The following is a 22,019-nucleotide window of genomic DNA, read 5'->3' on the forward strand; positions in this document are numbered from 1 at the left end:
ATCCAGGGACACACACGTCCCCCTCACCCCTGCCACAGAAGCCTGCCATTACAGAAGCTGCACTGTGCTACACTGACAGCAGAGGGAGCTCTTGAGCTACAAATCACATAAACCGCGCCAGCCAGCTGGCCTGCGAAATGCAGGGGTGTCAGCGGCTCCATCTGCCGAAAGGCCACGAAAAGAGGAAAACAAACATGAGACTCCACATACTTTGGCTGATGAAAACCACTCCAAAAATACACCCATCCAGCGGGAGGAAAACTGAAACCTGACACGGCAAATGGAATCCAACACCTCAGAAACCCTCAGAAAACAGCCTCCCAGCCTGCAGACCGGAAGATCAAATCCCTCACAAGGGCAAGAGACTCAGACCGCCGTTAGACTCCTCCAAGGCAGGCGACAGAGCCGGGCAGGGAAGGGGCCCATTTCGTGAGACCCAAAGAAAGAAGGTGGGGATCAAAGCGTTTGCATCCAGCAAAGCAGATCTTCACAATCAAAGCGACAGAAAAGGAGCTTTAAGCATGTAAGGCTCGAGGGAATGAGGGACCCATGAGCCCTTCTTACGGACTCCACCAGGGAATGAACTTCATCCCACCAGGAGGGACTCTGGCAAACGGACTATGGGGAGCAGTGAATGCAGTTGAATGATGGATCTGAATTAAGTGTGAAATAAGGGTAGGATAATATATAGATACCATATGTTGTGTCAAAGCAAAAATACACAACTACAAAATGGTAGACAACAAAAGAAAAAAACAGAATAAGCTCAATGATGGTTGTATAGGAAACTGTATACAATGTGTAGGTCGTATATGATGATGGTCAGATAGGAAACTGTATACAATGTGTAGGTCGTATATGATGATGGTCAGATAGGAAACTGTATACAATGTGTAGGTCGTATATGATGATGGTCAGATAGGAAACTGTATACGATGTGTAGGTTGTATATGATGATAGTCAGATAGGAAACTGTATACAATGTGTAGGTCGTATATGATGATGGTCAGATAGGAAACTGTATACAATGTGTAGGTCGTATATGATGATGGTCAGATAGGAAACTGTATACAATGTGTAGGTCGTATATGATGATAGTCAGATAGGAAACTGTATACAATGTGTAGGTCGTATATGATGATGGTCGGGTAGGATGACTGATATGATCACGGCGTGGGTGAGCCTCAGATCCCTCTGATGACACTAACTGTACTTTAAGGAACACAGACCGCTTGCTCCTGGTCTGGGAAGTTCCAGAACCGGCCCAACTAAGCTGTGGGAGGAGCAAAACCAGAACAGTGTTTGCCGCTGAGGGAGACGTCAGGACCGACGGGAAGGGCCATGAAGGAAGTGCTGGGGTGAAGGCTGCGCCCCACATCCCCATAGAGGTCCGAGCTCACACAGCTGAGCGCACTCTCAACCCCCATCAAGTGGCGCACTCGATACCCCCACATTGCACTGTACAGACATGTCACCTAATAAAGGAACTACAGGCAAGCACGGGACTCAGGATGATACCATGTCTGCGGAGGTGATTACAGACCAAGTGCCCTGATATCCCCTTTGAAAAGCAATTCAAAACGAAGATGGATTGCCGGATGGCCGGATGGTAGATGTGCAATAAAGCAAGTGTGCTAAATGGTAACTAAGGAAGCCAGGTCATGGGTATATGGGTGTTCACTGGGGGGAAAATCTGTTAACTTTCTGTATCTCAGAAATTTTTCATAATAAAATGCTGTGAAAAGTATCGTAGGGAGTTCGCAAAAGGACCCAACCATCAGACTGAGGGTTCCCGCCAGCCAAATCAGTGGCAACTTCTCCATCAAAATAACTAGTTTATACACTAGTGGGCAAGTATGCAACCCAATGAACGTAACTTAGACAATGTAACCCACTGACTGAAAGCGGAACATACGAGCCCAGTTGGGTATCAGTAAGTAAATGAGTAAATTAAAAATGTAAGAAAGCAAAGCTCTTCAAAAACACTGAGTAGATAGTGCTAAATAAGATATAAACTTACAAAAGAAACACCATCTGGCAAACATTACAGTAATAATTGATTCAGACAAGAATTATCATTGGGTGCTAAAGCAAGTTGAATGAAACAAGGTACTTCCGCAAACCTAAACTGTCTCCTCAAAATGCTAATTAATTACAAAGGGAAGACAACGAGCTGACGTTGGGGCAACCCAGCAGACACGGTCCTGCCCAGTGATCAGAGGGAACCACCCCAGCAATGGGACAGCTGGTTCCGCGCACCTTTCACGCCGATGCCTGGAAGGGGGCCCGGTGTGACTTCTGTGGCGTTCCCGCCAAAACTGCACATCCTGAATCTAGGCATGAGGAAACCAGACAAACCCAACTTACAGGCCAGCCTGCAAAACAACTGCTGTGTTCTTCCCAACATGGAAGAGCAGGGAAGGTTAGGGAACCGCACCTCACTGATGGGACTGAAGAGACTGAGCACAACGGAACGACGTGTAGCGTGGGAGCTTCAGGCTGGGTCTTGGTCCAGATGATAATGATGATGATGGTGATAATTACATTTTGCTTTAAAGGACATTACTGGAATAAATCTGTAGACGGGATAATAACATTGCATCAATGCTATTTTCCTGATTTTTATCACTGTACTAAGTTACGCAAGGGAGTGTCCCAGTTTTTAGGAATAGACATTAGGGTATCGTGTCTGAAACTCACTTGCAAACGGTTCAGAAAATGCACACACAGAGAATGGTAAAGCAAAGAGGATAAAACGCGAACAACTGGGGAATCCGGGTGAAGAGGGGATGGGGTTTCTTTGTCCTGTTCCTATAGGTTCTCTGACGTTTTAAAATTATTTCAAAATTCAAAGTTTTTAAGATATAAAATAAAAATGCTATACACTGTAGGGTATTCTGCTTTAGCTGGTTTGGATCAGTGGATAGGGCGTCAGCCTGTGGATTGAAGGGTCCTGGGTTCGATTCCGGCCATGGGCATGTACCTGGGTTGCAGGCTCGATCCCCGGCCCGATCCCCAGCCCTGGTTGGGGCACCTGCCAGAGGCAACTAACCGATGTGTCTCTCTGTTTCTCCCCCTCCTTTCCACTCTCTCTAAAAATCAATGGAAAAATATCCTTGGGTGAGGATTAACAAAAAATTAAAAAATAAAAATCAATAAACTGTAGGGTATTCTCTAATTTAGTCTCTCTTGGTCCTAAATGGCGCGAGGCCTCGGACTCAGAAGCCCCTAAGGACTGAGCGTCACTGGGGCCATCGGACACTCACTGTAGAGACGCAGCATTCGAGGCGGGACCAGAGGCCAACCAGCGCGGGTGACCCGCAGAGCCGCTGGGAAGCTCTCGGGGTGAAGAGCGGGGTTGTTTCCTGCGTTCCTCCGGCCAAGTCCAACAGCGTGTGGCTGACAGAGCCCCGAGCTCTCTGAGAGAGAGACAGCGCCAGGGAACAGGCCTGACACCCGCCGCCCTGCCCCCCCAGGTCTGGAACCACCATCAAAGCTGCAATTACCATCCAAGGGCAAGGTTCCTCTCCCTCCTCCAGCCTGGGATGCAAACCAGCCCCAACGTGCTCACGGACCAACAGCGCTCTCTCCGACCAGACACGATTTGCATTTGGGATGACATCTGCAATATTTTATACGCCAACATCTAAAACAACAAGCCTGGCAGTTTTTCTGCGCGGCAATTAGCACAGTGCCTAATCCTATCAAGGGGAGGAACCGGCGTGGAGATCTCCTTCTCACACAGCGGCCGGGTGAAGCCCTCATCCCACCTCCCCTCAGCAGCCCCGACGCCAGGCCTCTGCTCAAGGAGAGGAAGCGGTTATAAGGACAAGGGTAATTACCCTCCAGTCTCCCACAAAACGGAGAGTGCTCAGCACAGCCCCACGGGAGGGGGGAGGCCTGGCGCAGGGTCGGGGCCGTTTGAGTCGTGGCCACACCAGCTCTCGGCAGTGCTTCCTCCAGGGCCTACCCAGGGCAGAGGGCCACGCACGGCCCCGGGCCGGCCAGTTCCGCCCGGCAGCGGCCTGTCCAGACACAGCTTCCTCTACAAGGGCCCCAAGTGCTAATCTAGTCGCTGGGAGACCCCAAGGATATGAAACACACAGCACACGACATCCCGCTGAGCTCCCGGTGCCTCCACGGAGCCCGGCCGCTGTGACCTCACCTGGTCTCTGGAGGCCACGGTGCCCCTCTGAGCTCACACAGGCAAGTGATCACCCCCAATACGATGCCAACCCCCAGACTGTCTCATGTGCACCCGCCCTTCAGGCCTGAGCTCAAGTGTCGGGAAGCAATCCTAAACCATCCAACCCTCAGGGAACACTGCGCCATTCAAGCCTTTCGCACCCAAACCGTGACAGCGAACACACGGAGGCCGTGTCATCTCGTGTTTCACGTGGGCTGGCTTGATCGGCACCCTCAGCAGAACCACTTGGTTTTCAAGAGTCAAGAGCCTGCCCCGGGCAGCCTCCCCTCCCCCCGCACAGGCCGACATCAGGAGTGGTGGCCACCCCTCCACAAGCTCGGAGACGCTCAGACCCCGGTGCTCCGGGCAGCGAAGGGAGGGCGGCGTGTGCGCTCGGCTCAGCGAACCCACGATCCGTGTCTGACACATGAACGAAGGAGCAGGTGAATGAAGGAAAGACACGCCAGTTGGCTGGCAGGCCAGCACGTGGACCTAGTGAGGTGAGGGGTACAGCCCAGAGGTCCGCACAGCCAGCTGGCAACCCCCACACCCCGAGAACCACTGGCATCAACAGGCCACGGCCGCAGTGCCACCCAGCTGCCTGGAGAGCGTGCTGTTGGCCACCGGAGCCCCAAGCGATGGAGACCTCAGCTTCCATCTGGGAAGGGACACGGCTCCCTCTGTGAAGGGGATGAAGGGGCCTTGGTCAGACGCCCTTGGGCTGGAGCAGGAGGAGGAAACTGCTCACTGAGGAAGTACCCGGGTGGGGGGGGTGCTCTCAGCCCTGAGAAGCCCGGTGGGGGCGGGGGGCGGCAGGGCCCAAGCGCCGGGAGGGAGGAAAGAGGGCTGCTCTCGGGGAGGTGAGGTGGGGGGAGGCAGGTGGGGTCACGGTGGCCGGGCCTGTCCTGGAGGCACCCGAGCTCAGCAGAAATGATCCCGTGGGAACAGCGCGGCGCCAGCCATGGGTCCTGGGAAACAAGTCGAGCAGGAGGTTCCGAGGACATGGCATATGGAACATGGGACTAATCTAGGAGCCTGGTCCCCGGAGCCTGGCCCTAGGTCCCCGCTGGACCAGCCACCGGGTCTCAGGAACCCGCTCCCTTGGGAATGAGGCTGCTCCCAGACCCCCCACTGGAGACAGAGCTGAGCACCGAGGTGACATGCAAGCTGTCAGTGGCGTGCGGGCTGGGAAGCCAGAGGAGACATTGAATGCTGGGGAGGAGTTCGCCTGTTTAAACAGGAAGGGAGAGTCCCATGACAGCTTTCCCCCGGGTTTGTAACTGACCCCGAAGGAAGAGAGAGCCCTCTCTCTTCACACTCGTCCTATGCGCGCCCTCCCGTCTGCGGGACCCCCCGCACTCAGCACCCTCACGGCCTCGCTGACACTGCTCACTTGGGTCATAAGCCCTTTGAGGTGGGAACTGGGTCTGACTCGTCGCTAACCCTGCACAGAGTCTAGGGAAGTGCCAGGTACGAGCTGTTCCTCAGTAACCGCTCTTTGTTGATGGTTATGTAACAGTTGTAACTGCACATAACTCAGCAAAAATTCCACCAGGAGCTCTGCCCGAGGCTGAGCGTTCCTCGCCGGATGGAGGGCACATTCGGTTTTTGCAGAAGCGCCTCACCCTCCCCCCCACCCCCCACCCCAGCAGCGGGGAGAGGCAGGGAGCTCGGTTCCTGTGAGGCCAAGTGTGTCCGAGGGGGAGGAGGCCCTGAGGGGTCGGGGCACGGAGTGTGCGACCCAGAGGGTCTGTGTCCTGTGGAAGGACGGACGGTTCCTGCCGGCAAAGCCATAAAGCACAGCGAGTCACACTCTGAAATGACGCTGGGAAACTACGTGGCGATTTCGACCAACGGGAAGCCATCTGAATGTCCATCCACATACGAACAGACAAATCCTGTGGTGTGTTCACACAATGGAGTAGTAGTAACAGATAAATAAACTAGAGCTACAGGTAGCCACACGGATGAATCTTATGAAAATATGCTAGGAAAACACACACACATATTTATAACTCAAACCAGAAAAAGGAATCAGGAAAGTAGCAGAATGTAAAATTGACAATCAGAAATCAACACCAGACAGAAAATACCATTTATAACAGCAATAAACGAGAAGGTCTGTCGGAACAAACTCAGCAATCGATGTATAAAACCATCATAAGGAAACTTTCCTAAACTAACATAAAACACACGCATATTCTTGAGTAAATGAGAAGACATAGTTGTTCTTGGATGGCCAATTCAACATTAGCTAGTTGATAAGCTCAACGCAATTTTATGGAGCTAGATGAATGGGTACGAGAATTTATGTGGAAAAAAACAAACCTTCAACAAAGGGCTGGGAAAATATTGGGAAAGAAAAGCTTCGAACACCTGGCTGGATCTGGAGAACATCCTGCTAAGCGAAATAAGTCCGGTGGAAAAGTCGCCATATGATTTCCCTCATGTGTGGGTATAAGACTGAAAGTAGCAGATGAACAAACAAAACCTCAAAGGCGCAGAAAACAGTGTGGTGGTTACCAGGGAGAAGGGGGCGGAGGGAGTAAAGGGTGAAGGGGGTCAAATATATGATGACGGAAGATTTGACTTTGGGTGGTAAGCACACAATGCGATATACAGATGATGTATCACAGAACTATATACTTGAAAACGACATACTTCTATTAACCAGTATCATCCCAATCCAATAATTAAAAGCTTTGAAAAATAAAAAATTAAACTATAAAACTCAAATTAAATTATTAACAATTAAATTGAATGGGGAATAAGTCCCACCAGATGTTAAATATACTACAAAGCCTCCATAATTAAAACAGCGGTGAGGCAGGAACTGGGTAGATGGAGGAATTGGGGGAAAGGGAACATTGTAATAATTTCAACAATAAAGATTTTTAAAGAACAGAGTGGCATGGTTAGGAATAGAGAGAGAAGTGGAGCAGAAGAGGAAGCTCCGATCTGGGTGCAGCTAATTTGGAAATTTTGTGTATGATAAAGGTGGCCTCTCAAACCTCTGAGGAAAACAGGGGCTTTTTGATAAATGTTGCTGGGACAACGGGTTAACAATTTGGAAAAAAGATAAAATAATATCCATACTTCATGCCAGACACCAGAAGTTCCAAATGGATCAAAGACAGACATGTAGAGAATGACACCATGCAGGGACTAGAAGAAAAGGTGGGCAAATTCCTTTATAACCGGAGGGGAGGAGGAGGTTTTATTACTATGATTCAAAAATAAAGGTGTAGTGAAAAAAAGAGTGATAAATACGACTACATAAGCAAAAAACACTTCACAAATGAAACACACTTTAGAGTCAAAGATACAAATAGGTTGAAAATAAAAGGATGGACAAAATACATCTGACAAACAGCAACCAGCAGAAAGCTGGAGTGGCTTTACCAATTTCAGACAAGACAGACTTCAAACAAAAAACGTCCCCAAAGACAGGGATAAAAGAGTCAGTGCATCAGGAAATATAACAACTATAAACACACACATGCTCCTAATAACAGAGCACCAAAACGCATGAAAAAACGGACAGAAATGAAAGAAATAGATAATTCTACAAAAGTACTTGGAGACCTCCAATTCCTACCTTCAATAAAGGATAAAGCAACTAGATAGAATATCAACAAGAAAACGGAAGACCTGACTAACACTATAAACCAGCTGACCTGACAGCCATCGTTAGAACAAACACTTCACCCAACAGCAGCAGAACACACGTTCTTCCCAGGCCACACGGAACATTCTCTAGGACAGACCATATGCTGGGCCATAAAATAGGCCTCAGTAAATATAAACGGTTAGAAATAACACAAAGTATGTTCTCCAACCACATGACATGAAATTAGAAATTAAAAGCAGCCTGGCCAGCACGACTCAGGGGACCAGGAGATCACGGTTCGATTCCCGGTCAGAGCACATGCCTGGGTTGCAGGCTCAATCCCCAGTGTGGGGCGTGCAGGAGGCAGCCGATCAATGATTCTCTCTCATCATTGATGTTTCTATCTCTTCCTCCCTCTCTGAAATCAATAAAAATATATTTTTTAAGTTTTTTAAATTTTTTAAAAAAGAAATCAAAAGCCAATAAAAAGGTTAATGCAATTTTATGGAGCTAGACAAATTGATACTAGAATTTATATGGAAAAATAAACCTTCATGAGAAGCTGATAAAAACTTACAAATATGTGTAGCTTAAATGAGATATGCTTAAGTAAATAATGGGAAGTCAGAAAATACATTGAAATGAATGAAAATGAAAACACAAGGTACAAAACTTATTGGAAACCACAAAAACAGTCTTTAGTGGGAAATATATAGAGGAAAAGATATAAAAGGGGAAAAAATCTACAATCAATAATCTAATCTTCCACCTTAAAACTAGAAGCAGAAGAACAAAGAAGCCCCAAAGGTAGGAAAAGAAAGGAAATAATGAACACTGCAATAGAAATTAATGAAAGAGAGAACAGAAAAACATAGAGAAAATCAATGAAACAAAAAGCTGGTTCTTTGAAAAGGTCAACAAAATTGACAAATCTTTAGCTACAATGACCAAGGAAAAGGAGGTAAGATTCAAATTTCTAGAGTCATAAATGAAAGAGGAAACCCTATGACATTACAGGAATGAAAAGGATTATAAAGGAATACTATGAGCAATTGTACACCAGCAAATTAGATAACTTAGATGAAACTAATCAATTTCTAGAAATACATGAACTACTAAAACTGACTCCAGAAGAAATACGCCCATCTGGCATCATGACTCAGTGGTTGAGCATTGACCTATAAACCAGGAGGTCATGGTTCGATTCCCGGTCAGGGCACATGCCCAGGTTGCAGGCTCAATCCCCATTGTGGGACATACAGGAGGCAGCCGATCAATGATTTTCTCTCATCATTGATGTTTCTGTCTCTCTCTCCCTCTCCCTTCCTCTCTGAAATCAATAAAAATATTTTTTTTAAAAAAAGAAGAAATAGACAATCTCTACCTATAACAAGTAAAGAGATTGATTACTAATAAAAAATGACCCCAAAGAAAATCTCAGGCCCAGATGGCTTCACCTATGAATTCTACCAAAACTCTAAAGAGTAATTAATCCTTTACCAGTCTTCGAAAACTCTTCCAAAATTATAAAAGGAGCAAACACTTCCCAACTCGTTTGATGAAACCAGTTTTACCCTGATGCCAAACCAAACACATCACAAGAAAATTACACCAATACCTCTTACGAATATACATGCAAAAATCCTCAACAAAACACTATCAAACTGAATCCAGAAACATGTAAAAAGAAGTACACACCATTACCAAGTGAAATTTATACCAGGAATTCAAGGTTGGCTCAGCATCTGAAAGTCATACCCTGAAGTAGTTCAAAGTAAAGGAGCCTCATGTTGACAGTTATCTCAAATGTTTCAGAAGAAAATTAAAATGTTACATATGTAGACTGTTGTGTGTATGTGTGCGTGTATATGTGTATGTATAAATACTGTGTTTGTATATACTGTGTATATAGTTTGTATATATACTATGTGTGCATATATATATATAGTTTGTATATACTATGTGTATACTGTGTGTATATGTTTGCATATACCGTGTATATGTATGTATGTATATGTGTGTATTAGTATATGCAATGTATAAACTGTATGTGTATATACTGTGTGTATATATGTGTGTATATATATGTATATATTGTGTGCATATGTGTGTATATACTGTGTTTATATACTACTAGAGGCCCGGTGCACGAAATTCGTGCACTTGGTGGGGGGGAGGGTCCCGCAGCCAGGCCTGCACCCTCTCGCAGTCCGGGAGCTCTTGGGGGATGTCCAACAGATGGCTTAGGCCCGCACTGCCATGGAGGCAGGAGAGGCTCCTGCCACCACTGCTGTGCTTGCCAGCTGTGAGCCCGGCTTCTGGCTGAGCAGCGCTCCTCCTGCGTTGAGCGTCTGCCCCTTGGTGGTCAGTGCATGTCATAGCAACTGGTTATTCTGCCGTTCAGTTGATTTGCATATTAGCCTTTTATTATATACTAGAGGCCCAGTGCATGATTGAATCATGCACATGTAGGGTCCCCTACATGCTTTCGCTTTCGATCACGGGGGAGCTGGGTGCCTGTCCGCTGGTGCCTGAGTGGACAGGCACCCAGCTCCCCCGCTTTTGATGGTCCGCGGTGGGACGTGAGCTCGCTGCCCCAGAGGCCCCTTCTGTACCGCAGCACAGCCATGGTGCAGACGCTGAGCTCGAGCCGCTGCTGGCAACGCGAGCTCAGCATTCCACCGGCCCAATTGGCCACCCCGGCCACCCCGAGTCCCGCCCCCCCGCACCTCCTGGCCAATCGCAGGCATAGTGAAGGTATGGTCAATTTGCATATTTGTCTATTATTAGGTAGGACTAGAGGCCCAGTGCACGGATTTGTGCACCGGTGGGGTCCCTCGGCCTGGCCTGCAGGAACTGGGCTGACACTGGCTCTCCAACATACCCTGAGGGGCCCCAGATTGCGAGAGGGTGCAGGCCAGGCCAAGGGACCTCACCAGTGCATGATCAGGGCCAGGGAGGGACTGCGGGAGGGCTCCAGGGTGTGTCTGGCCCATCTCGCCCAGTCCAGATAGGCCAGACCCCAGCAGCAAGCTAACCTACTGGTCAGAGCATCTGCCCCCTGGTGGTCAGTGAGCATCATAGCAACTGGTCAAATGGTCAGTCTGACACTTAGCATATTAGGCTTTTATTATACAGGATGATGTGTATATACTGTGTGTGTATGTGTGTGTATATTATGTTTGCATACACTGTGTGTTTATATATATGTGTGTGTATATACTGTGTGTATATCTGTGCATATATACTGTGTGCATATATACTGTGTGTGTATATGCTGTGTTTATATATACTATGCATGTATATGTGTTTATATAGTGTGTGTACATACTGTGTGTATACATACTGTGTATATACTGTGAGTGTGTGTATATACTGTGTGTGTATATACTGTGAGTATATGTGTGTATATACTGTGTGTGTGTGTATACTGTTTGTATATACTGTTTGTGACTATACTGTGTGTATATGTGTGTGTATATACTGTGTTTGTATGTACAGAGAGAGAATGATTAAGCATATGCAGTAAAATGTTAGCTGTGGAATCTGGTGAATGATATACAAGTGGTATTTGCACTACTTTGCTGCTTTTTAACATGTTGAGAAGTTGAATTAGGAAGTGTCTGCAGCACGTGAGTGATTCACGCTGAAGTTTAAGCGGAGTGGCGGGGAGTGGCTCCCAGTGTAAAGCACGTGGCGGTGGCGGAGAGTGGGCGCCTCCGGTGTGTCAGCTTGGGGGGGGGGGGTGGGCAGCCAGCACGCGGCTCTGCTTCAGCTCTCAGGCTCCAAGGCTCTCCTTTAGTCATAGTTTCGTTTACCGCCAATCCTGAGGAATCACGTTTATTTAAAAAGCACCCCCTTCCTTTATGCACACTCCCTTCCCCTGCGACCACTACCCTCCTTCCCCGACGACGCGGGTTTACAGAGCAGCCGCTCCCTCCCGCCCGCGGCCCTGCCTCCGCAGGGATGAGAGGTTCTCGCTGCTCACAGGGGACGGGTTCCCTGGGGAAGGGGGGGGGGAGCATCACAGGCTCCCTGAGTGGGAAGGAAGGCATCCTCCCAGACGGCGCTGGGTGCGCTTGCCAAGGACGGGAGGGGAAGGCTCTGCGCGGGGACTGGGGTGTCTGGGCCGCAGGGACTGGGGTACCCCAGCCTCAGGAGGGGCCTGGAGAGGGCTGCCCAGGGCTGGGAGTGGGCATTCCCAGGAGACGGAGCCGGCACAGGGTTCTCGGTGAAGCGGCGCTGACACCTCCACGCCGCTCGCTCAGGCTGTGAGGACAGTGGCCTCGGCCTGAGTCCCAGCTGTCCTCTGGGCCTGCAATGGCCGCGAGGGGGCCCCCCTCCAGGCAGGACAGGCCCCTCCAGGAGGGGGCGCTGGCGGGAACCCAAGTCCCTGGCAGGGCTGGGGACAGGCCCACTGCCCCCTTCAGCAGAGATGGAGAGGACACCCCCTGCCGGCCAGGCAGTCCTCGGGCTCCCAGAGGGGAGGGGGGACCCACAGCAGCCTGTCCTCCTGGGGGGACCCTGAGCAGAGAGGAGGGAGGGGACTGTGGTTAAGGGGGACGGTGGTTCCAGCTGTGGCCACAGGAAGGGGAGGCCGCCTCCTGCCTCGGAGGACGGAGGAACAGCCGTGGTGGGCTGAGTGAGGCTGACACCGAGATGCTGGGGGGCGGGGGGCACTGGACGCCTCAGAGCAGGCAGTGACTCAGTGACAGGTCCTGAGGGCTCTCGAACGTCCACAGCCACCACCATCCCAGGGGGACACTGGGCGCACGCTGGGTCCGCGCCTCACTTCGCATCGGGCGCCTCCCTTAGGTCTGGCTGTGCGCTTCCCTGAGAGTCAGGGGGAGGACAGGGGAAGCGGGGTGCCTGGGGCGGGGACGGGGGAAGCGGGGTGCCTGGGGCGGGGACGGGGGAAGCGGGGTGCCTGGGGCGAGGACGGGAAGCGGGGTGCCTGGGCGGGGACAGAAAGCGGGGTGCCTGGGCGCTGACTGTGGGAGGTGCTCCTCTCAGGGCCCCAGATGCAGGGTCCGCCCCTGGGAGTCCAGCCGCGGAGTGCGGAGCAGGGGCCATGGGGAGGCCCACGCGGGGACAATGCCACCTTCGCGCCAGGGGGTGTGATCAGACGCTGGGCTGTGTGGGGGGCACCCCGTATCCTGGAACGCACTGCGAGGAGAGGCCCTGGCCTGCGGGTCTTTGGAATTACCACCAGGAATTTTTCACCAGGAGCCTCTCGGCGTTTCAGACACATCCCACTGAACGGCAGAGTCACACTCCAGCCCAGTTAGGTCTCCCGAAAAGGGCTTGGCCAGGGCTGGGCGACTCCTTCCCGCAGCCCCGGGGCAAGATGCCCACCGCTGACGTCCCCACTTCCATAAGCGACGCAGGGACCCCCGCCGGCTGCAGCAGGTTCAGGGAGATCACATCCCTCCGTCCCCCCTCTCCTCCTTCACCCTCTCCTCCTCGCCCCTCCTTTCTCCGTCCCCCTCCTTCTCTGTCCCCCCCTCATTCTCTGTCCCCCCTCCTCCTCTGCCCCCCTCCTTCTCCGTCCTCCCTCTCCTTCTCTGCCCCCCTCCTTCTCCGTCCTCCCTCTCCTCTGCCCCCCTCCTTCTCTGTCCCCCCCTCCTTCTCCGTCCCCCCTCTCTTTCTCCGTCCTCGCCTCTTCCAAGAGCAGCCCACCATCCAGGCACCACAAAGACCAGGAAATGATGCTCGACCTTGGCCGTGAGCAATGCCCGCACGTGATGCATCAGACCGCTGGGAGAGCCTCTGGCTTTGGGAATTCCAAAAACTCCTCCCGCATCCAGTCCGCCAGCGCCCCGGACCCCCCCTCCCCCCCCCCCCCCGGAAGCTACCAGCTCCACCGGCCGCGGCCCTCCTGCCCTCGGTGTTGGCCGCGTCAGTTCTCGGCGGTTCCACAGCCTCCCCTGCCCCTGGAGTCCCGCTCTGGGCTCCAGAACCCCGTGCCATTCCCCGTGCCCTGCCTCCCCGGCTCGGGGCGCAGCGCCAGGCTTCCAGTGCCCGAGTCATGGGTGCCCGTGGACTAAGGTAATAAAATACATATTCATTTACATTTTTTAATTAGGAAAAATGACTAACATCAGATAATGGAAGTTCCGCCTCATGTATTGAATTTGGACTTTTTCTGGAAACACTTTTTTTATGGACTTCGCAGGGAACCAAGCAATTAATGCCTTTTCATCGTAACTGAGGGCTGGGCCGGAGTGTGAGCACCCGTTCAGTGGGATGTGTCTGCAACGCCGAGAGTCTCCTGGTGAAAAATTCCTGGTGGTAATGACAGGCTGTGGACTTAAATCTTACTCCTGGACACGAGGAAAGACAGTTAAATCAACTTTGTCCATTTAAATATCATTTTAAGATATCTAGAACCCATCTCTTTATTGCTCAACAACCCTTAGCAATTTCTTCTGCCCTCATTTATTTCCAGTTCCCCAGGGAATCCTGTCTGATTTATTGGAAATTAGTTCTTACAGCCAGTAAATGCTTTAAACTGTTTTCGTATAAATCACTCGGAAGTCTACTGGTGCACGGAGCCCGGTCAGAGCGACTTCCTGTGCAATGCTCAGGCCACCAGCCCTGCCTGCCGCGGGGACCCCAGGCCCTGCCCACTGTGGGGACCCCAGGACCCGGGCACAGGCAGGGAGCTCTGTGCAGCAGGCAGATTGGTCTCCAAAGAACCTACGTTTTCTTCACACACGCTTGCACACACACACCACACACACACACCACAAACACATGCCACACACACATCACATGGATGCACACATGCCACATGCATGCACAGGTAGACACGTGTGACACTCATGCAGGTGCACACGCATCACACATCATGCACGTGTGCGGATATACACATGACACTCATGCATACACACATACCACATGCACACACGTGCGCACACATGCACACATCACATGCACAGGCATACACCACACACACACAGCACTGACACATGCACACTACACACATACACATACACACAACACTCATGCATGCACACACCACACACCCTTAGTCAGACAGCCCTTGCCTCGGCTGTGGTCAGGACTGGCTGTGTGTTAGCATGTGAGCAGCCAGCTTCCCCAGCAGGAACAGCGACAGCACATGTGAGTGGGACACTCCTGCCCCAGGAGCACCCAACCAGCACCGCTGCCTTCGCGGCCGCGTCGGGCAGGGCGGGCGAGGCTCTCCGCCGTCACCGCCAAGGCCTGCTTCGCGCTCACACACACAAGCCCGCTGGCTCAGCGGGGGCTGGGCTGTACCCCGCCCTCACTCGGGGAACCCCACTGATGGAAGCTTGTCTCTACCTGGGCTCCCACAATCACCACGCAAAGAAACAGGCGTGGGGAGTGACCAGGGCCTCTTCAAACGTGTGCCTTAAACCAGCGGTGGCCAACTTTTCGGACCCCACCGACCACAGAGGTCCGCGGACCACCGGCTGGCAACCGCTGCCTTAAATGACACATCATGGCCGCTCATGTTTCACTGTGGCAGGCTCCCTCCAAGCACTGAAGGCCCCAAGGAGGGGGGAGCCCACCACCTATGCCAGAAGACAATCAAATACACACACCACACACTCCACACACGCCACACACACCACACACTCCACACACACCACACACACCACACACACCACACACTCCACACACACCACACACACCACTCACTCTGAATGGCCATCAAACCACCCAGTCTTCTCTCTGAGTGCCAGCCCGGGACCCTTGGCCATTTCTGGGGTTTGTTTCTTTGTTTGTTGTTCGTTTGTTTGTTGTCAGCATAAAACCAGGGACACCCTGCCTGGCCAAGCAGCACCTTTCTACCCTGTAAAGCCTGGCGGTTGGCACTCCTAGGCCTGCGATGCCTCATACACTCCCTTAGCGATCAATCTTAAAAACAAATGGCTGTTATCTAGATAACTACCAGGAATAGGAAGAGAGCACTTCACGCTGACGAAGGAGGAGGCAGAGGAAGGAAGCCTTGGAGGCGAAGCGGAAAATAAAACCACAGAATCCCCAGGCTCTCAGGAGAGAGAAGAGCCGGGTCCCCCACAGCACGGAGCTTCGCAGGGGCTCGGGGAGCCGCGCCGACAGGGGACCTCGCAGACCTCAGTCCCCGGGGCACCAGGCTGACAAAGCGCAGCCAGTCCCTCCCGGCCCCGCCCCCCCCCCCCCTTGCAGGTCCCCGCAAATAAAGAGGGAAGCCCAGCCCTGTGCCGCAGCAGGACGGGCCGCACGCCCCGGCAACAGAGTGCGAGCGATGTTGTCGAAACCTTTTTTAAGTTCAGATGTCGTTCCGAGGCCAAAATGGGCTAATGCGGAAAGACAGTGCCCATATGTCATTCAGAGAAGCGACAGGGCCCTCTTCCACAACTTAAAGACCAGCACCGTACAACACCGATTCCCCACGTAAACATTTACTCGCCGTTTCTTACACTCAACACCTGTCCACACACATCCTCCGGGGAGCTCTCTCCCAGCCCGCTGCCAGCCAGGGGCTCTAGGAATGCTGGGAAGGACCAAGAACCATCAACCAACTCTGCCTCGATTCTGGAAGACAGGGCTGTTTTACAAAACCAACTTAAAAAAAGCCGCTGTATTTTGACCAGAGACTGAGGACAGAAGCGGCTGCAGAGGGAAGGAATTCAGTAAAAGTGCTTTTAATTGCTTCCATGTCGAGCTTCTAAAGACCACATTTCAGGAGCTACAAATACGTCACATGACTGGGTACCGTTCTGGACTTAAAGTGCATGCTTTCAATGTAGGCCACACACAGGCACATGAATGTGTCCCCACGCCTCCCCTTCACGTGTGCCCATCCACATAGCGGCGAGCGATGGCGCTGAGCGCAGGGAAGCCTATAAAATGTAGGTCCCGCGGGCTCTGTGGCCATATCTGAGGGCCCCGCGTGTCAGCATCAGCGACCGTGGCCGCCGTGGGCGGGGTCTGACCGCTGGTGACAACTCCAGGTCATGAGCCTCTTCTGCAGAGTCTCCTGGGAGACCCGAGGGAGCACCTGGGACAGTGCTCGCAGCCCCTTCTTTCCCGCGGCCTAGGGTGGGACTTGGGGCTCTGCCACACTCGGCCGTCAAGTTCAGGGAGCCCTGCCAGCCCGGCTTCTGCCCCCCACTCTCCCTCAGGCGCAATTCTGTGCCTGGGGGACTGTGTCCTGCCCCCCCCCCCGCCCATGTCCCTGCCACTAACCCCTCCCGGCCCAGCAGCTGAAGCTCCCAGCAGCTGGAGCTCCCGGGCCGGGCCGGGGCCGCAGTTATCAGCAGCGCTAACAGCCTGAGAAGCAGATGCGATGGGCGGCAGTAACCCACTTAAGCACCATCAATTCCAGAAGGAGCCTGGCTCTCCTGGGAGGCGTGGGACTTGAAAAATGACACTCTCGGGAGAGCGACTGGTGTTAAAGGACCAGCAGAGGACGCTGGGCCCCATGGAGCTCTGGCGCCTGCAGGGGCTGTGGCCTGGGATGGAGCCCCCTTCCCCCCAGAGCGGCTGGACCTGAGGGTGCCACCGATGATGCAATCATGAGTGGGACTCGCAGGGAGCCCCGAGACCAGGGTGTAGGACCTCAGGCTAACGTCTGCCCACAGAGATGCCCACACGCTCTCAGCTTCTGCTCCTCTGGGGAGTCCACATTCACCATCCTCCCGACCCCCGGGGTCAGATCCTAACCTGCCACCCACTCACGGTGCGGCTTTCAGCGAGTCACGTGACCCCTGCGCCTGGCCTCCTCAGCAGAATGGGAGTCGTGTGCCCCACCTGAAGGCTTGTCTGGAGGCCATAATCCCAGGAGCCCCGGCACCGGGCCTTGGAGGGAGCGGCACCCAGGCCCGGCCTTCCCCACAACCGGCACTGCCCTCAGTGGTTAGCCGAGGGCACACGCACGGTCCACTGAGTTGCCTCCGGCCCAGGTTCCGGCTCCGACTCAGGAATCCCCACACGAGAGCCCGGGCGCTCCTTCCAGTGCGCGTTTCCACGGTGGGTTCGCCAGCTCCCCCCGTCCCACGCTGAGGCGCCCACGGGGGCCGCATGCTCCGGGCTCCTGGGTGAGAAGAGACAAAGGCCCGGGAGGTGCACCGGCCTGTGGCGGGGAGCGGTGCTGTCCCAGCGGAGGGCCACGTGCCCAGGCCCCAGGCCGGGTCAGCCGCCCCCACAGCACAGGGGAGGGTCCCACCTCAGCCTCCAGGGCAGAGGCGTGCAGACAGAGTCCCACTTCCGCGTCAGGGTCTTACAGGTCCCACCCTGCCACCGACCAGAGGAGCCAGGAGCCAGGAGCCCGGAGCCGCAGCTAGGCAGCCAGCCAACGCGCGTGGACGGGCTGAGCCCGGCACCGCCTCCCACCGTCCCCAACAGAAGGTGGCGCTCTCCCCAGCCTGAGCCACAGCCCATTTCCCGGATGGGGGTGTGGAGGCCCAGGAGGAGGAACGTGCGCCCAGGGCCGAGGGTGACAGGGCGGGCTCCCTGGGCTCTCAGGAGGTGAGCAGCTGCTCCGCAGTCCTGCCGCCTGGGAAGAGGCCGGCCGGCCGTGGGGAAACACGCTGGCCCAGGGCCTCGCCGGGACGCCGGCTCCGGGGGCAGAAGCCAGTGGGGCAGAAACCGACAGTGACAGAGCATTTGTCACCACCACCCCGTCCTCACCCCTCACGCCCGCAGCTGCACCAGATGTGGAGAAAACTGCATGTTCCCTGAAACTTAATGACCAAATTTAAAGCAATTTCGAGCTAATCAGGTTCTGTGGAGCTGCTTTTATTAATTTACCAGTTTGAGGAGTTTAACAAAATGAGGCTCTTGGCAACCTCTGCTGTGGAAGCTGCTCGGTGAGTGCAGAAGGCATGGGGCCACCCAAGATGCCCTGCACGGGACGAAAGGGGCGCCCGGGGCTGTGTCACCCCGAGGCCGCCGGACAAGGTGTCAGTAAGAGGCTCCATCTGGAACTAGAGGTGTCACCGCAACTTTAAAACAGCCCGTCCGGCTCCCGCACAGCCAGGCTCGGAAGGAAGCCGCGAGGGGTCCCGCCCCGTCACTCTTCCTATAAAGTGGAAACGCAGCCCCTTTCATGTCCGATGAGCCGCCGACTAGTTCCCGCGACCCAGGTCTCCTCACCAGAGCTGTGTTCACAGGAAGACAACCCAAAGCAAAAGAAACCGGGGAAAAAGCCCGAATGGTCCTGGAATCTCGCAAACACGGGCCGCAGCATCGCATCCCTTTAGAAGGCAAACCCGAAGTTCAAGGCCATGGTTTACAGACTCGCCTGAGCCCGTCCGGAAGAAAGCGGTCTCGTCATTGAAGAACCCAATATGCGCCCTCAGGGCTGAGGGGCGCTGGTGAGGGACGTGGCCCCTGAGGTTGTTGTGCAAACACGGAGCCCCTCGCCGAGCGGGGCCGGGGAGAGTGCGCGCGTCTGACGGGCCAGCACGGAGCCGGTGGCCGCGAGCATCAGTGACAGCAACGGTGCCCACACGTGGGCCTAAATCAGGTGACGGTTCCTTCTCATGCCCGCACACTGGGTTTACTGAAGTTGGGTTTTCCCTTACGTATTTTAAATTACAGAAGTAATACATTCTTTCAAAAAAAAAAAAAAAACCCTCCAATGACTGGAACATAACACGTAAAAATTAACATTCCCTTCCCCCACTAACCTCATTCTCTGTCTCGGGAATAAGCACAGTCGCCAGCCCCATGCAGCCACTGAGGGAACAGCTGTGGGGCCTCAGAGAGTTAGAGGGAGGTTTCCATGAGCCGGGCGCTCCTCTTCTGGGTACAGACACCCAAAGGCCTGAGAGCGGCGCCCTCGCTACTTGTGTGCGCCCCTGTTCACAGCAGCTTCGTTCACGGTCGCCAGAGGCAGGCACAGCAGGCATCCACCGACGGTGAACAGAGAGACAAAACTGGTACTTACATCCAATGGGCTGTTCATCGGCCTTCAGGAGGAAGGACATGCCGACACACGCCAGCAAATGGATGGGCTCTGAAGTGAAATGAGTCCGGCACGAAAGGAAAAATGCTGTATGACCCCACTTAGATTCAGGTCCCAGGGGCGGGGGGAGGAGCAATGGCCCACTAGGGTTTAATGGGGACAGAGGTCATTTGGGGAAGATAGAAAGTTCTGGAGATGATGGTGGTGATGGTTGCACAGCCACGTGAACGCACTTTATGCCGTTGAAGCACAACCTGAAAGTGGTTAAAAAAGCAAATGTTGTGTGTATTTTTAAAAAAATGTATTTTTATTGATTTCAGAGAGAAAGGGAGATGGAGAGAGAAATAGAGACATCAGTGTGAGAGAGAATCATGGATCGGCTGCCTCCTGCACGCCCCACACTGGGGATCGAGCCCACAGCCCCGGCATGTGCCCTGACCAGGAATCGAACCTGGGACCCTTCGGTCCGCAGGCTGACACTCTATCTATCCACTGAACCAGGCCAGCTAGGGCTTGTGTATATTTTTTATCATAATTTTTAAAAAGATGCAACGGTTGGTTTTAGGCTCCGTCCAACGTCCCTGCATCCAAACAGCGCGCCAAAGCCGCAGCTCAGAGAACGCGGCAGAGAACTCACGGAGGGCCACGTGCTGGAGGGCAGGACCAGGCCTGGGCTGCCTGCAGGGGGCAGCCGGCGGGTGGGAGGGGGGTGAGATGTAGGATGTCACCGATGCCGGTGACAGTGACAGTGACGGCGGGTACAGGCTGGCTTTCCTGGAACCCAGAGGGCAAGCGGCACATGCTGCTCCCAGGTCTCCATAATCTCCTGGGCGGCCGGAACATTTCCAGTGACAAGGATAAGGGCGCCCTATAACCGGAGAGCGTGGGGATGCCCGGGCTCCCGGGGCCTGCTTTATGATCCTGTTTCTAAGAACGCGATGGAGACAAACCCAGGATTGACAACTTGTATTTTGCGAAGTAAGGATGTTTTAAAACATTGCCATCTGCTTTCAATGTTATTCGCAACAAAGGGTTTTGTTAATGTTAAAAGAAATGAGCGTGGACATAACAGACTGTCCTTCCCAGGAAAGAGAAGTTGGCAACCCCGTGGGCATGAGCTTCCTGATGCCACGCTGCCCCCGCTCCCTCCCTTCGCCGCTGAGGCTGGGCTCGTCAGGGCCCTGGACCTGGGACCCCCACAGGAGGCCACACTCCCCACCTGCACACCCAGGTCACTTCCAATCTCAGCACAAATGTCCCGCGCACTCCCTGCCCTGAGCCCCAGACATTCTCCCGAACTGTCCCAGGCAGAGGTTCACCCCCATCCTGTGTTCCTCTCCAACAGGGAGCACCTCCATCTCTCCTCCCGACTCACCCCAGTAACTCCCCAGGGAGACTCCGAGATACACCCTCCAGGGAGACCCCTGAGTTATACCCACCAGGGAGACCCCTGAGTCACACCCTCCAGGGAGACCCCTGAAAACACCCTCAGGGAGACCCCTGAAAACACCCTCCAGGGAGACCCCTGAGTCACACCCTCCAGGGAGACCCCTGAAAACACCCTCAGGGAGACCCCTGAAAACACCCTCCAGGGAGACCCCTGAGTCACACCCTCCAGGGAGACCCCTGAGTCACACCCTCAGGGAGACCCCTGAGTCACACCCTCCAGGGAGACCCCTGACTTACACCCTCCAGGGAGACCCCTGAGTCACACCCTCCAGGGAGACCCCTGAGTCACACCCACCAGGGAGACCCCTGAGTTATACCCTCAGGGAGACCCCTGGAAACACCCTCAGGGAGACCCCTGAGTTATACCCTCAGGGAGACCCCTGGAAACACCCTCAGGGAGACCCCTGAGTCACACCCTCAGGGAGACCCCTGAGTCACACCCCCCAGGAAGCGAACGGGCTGTCTCTGCACGGCATCACTGGCATTCCTTCCCTTGGATGCAGGGTTCAGTCCCTCAGGGGGCGAAAGCGAGAAGAGTGCCTGCTCCCTCAGTGCCATAAGCAACGTTCGATGAGTGAATAAATGAAATGATCAATGACGAACCTCATTCTAATGTGCTTCTATCAGAGAGATCGCCTGCCAGAAATGACGACGTGATGGGGGCTGCCCACCTGCAGTCACAGAGCGGGTGGGGCTCAGCGCGGAGCCAAATACGAGGCTCCATCCTTCATCTCCCAACAACAAAACACGTCCGGGGCCTCTGGGCAGCACCACCGCGCAGACAGGAAGGGCTCACGTTCCCTGGCGAGGGCTAGGTCGGAGACCCGGCACTG

At 53.7% G+C, this 22,019-nt stretch overlaps 1 protein-coding gene across 6 annotated transcripts in view; it reads right to left on the minus strand.

Moving 5' to 3' along the window:
* CAMTA1 (calmodulin binding transcription activator 1) overlaps positions 1–22,019 on the minus strand; it is a 675,317-nt gene that overhangs the window by 333,870 nt on the left and 319,428 nt on the right. The window lies entirely within an intron of this gene.

Source organism: Cnephaeus nilssonii (genome assembly GCF_951640355.1).
Source record: "Cnephaeus nilssonii genome assembly, chromosome: 7".
NCBI classification, from domain to species: Eukaryota; Metazoa; Chordata; class Mammalia; order Chiroptera; family Vespertilionidae; genus Cnephaeus; species Cnephaeus nilssonii.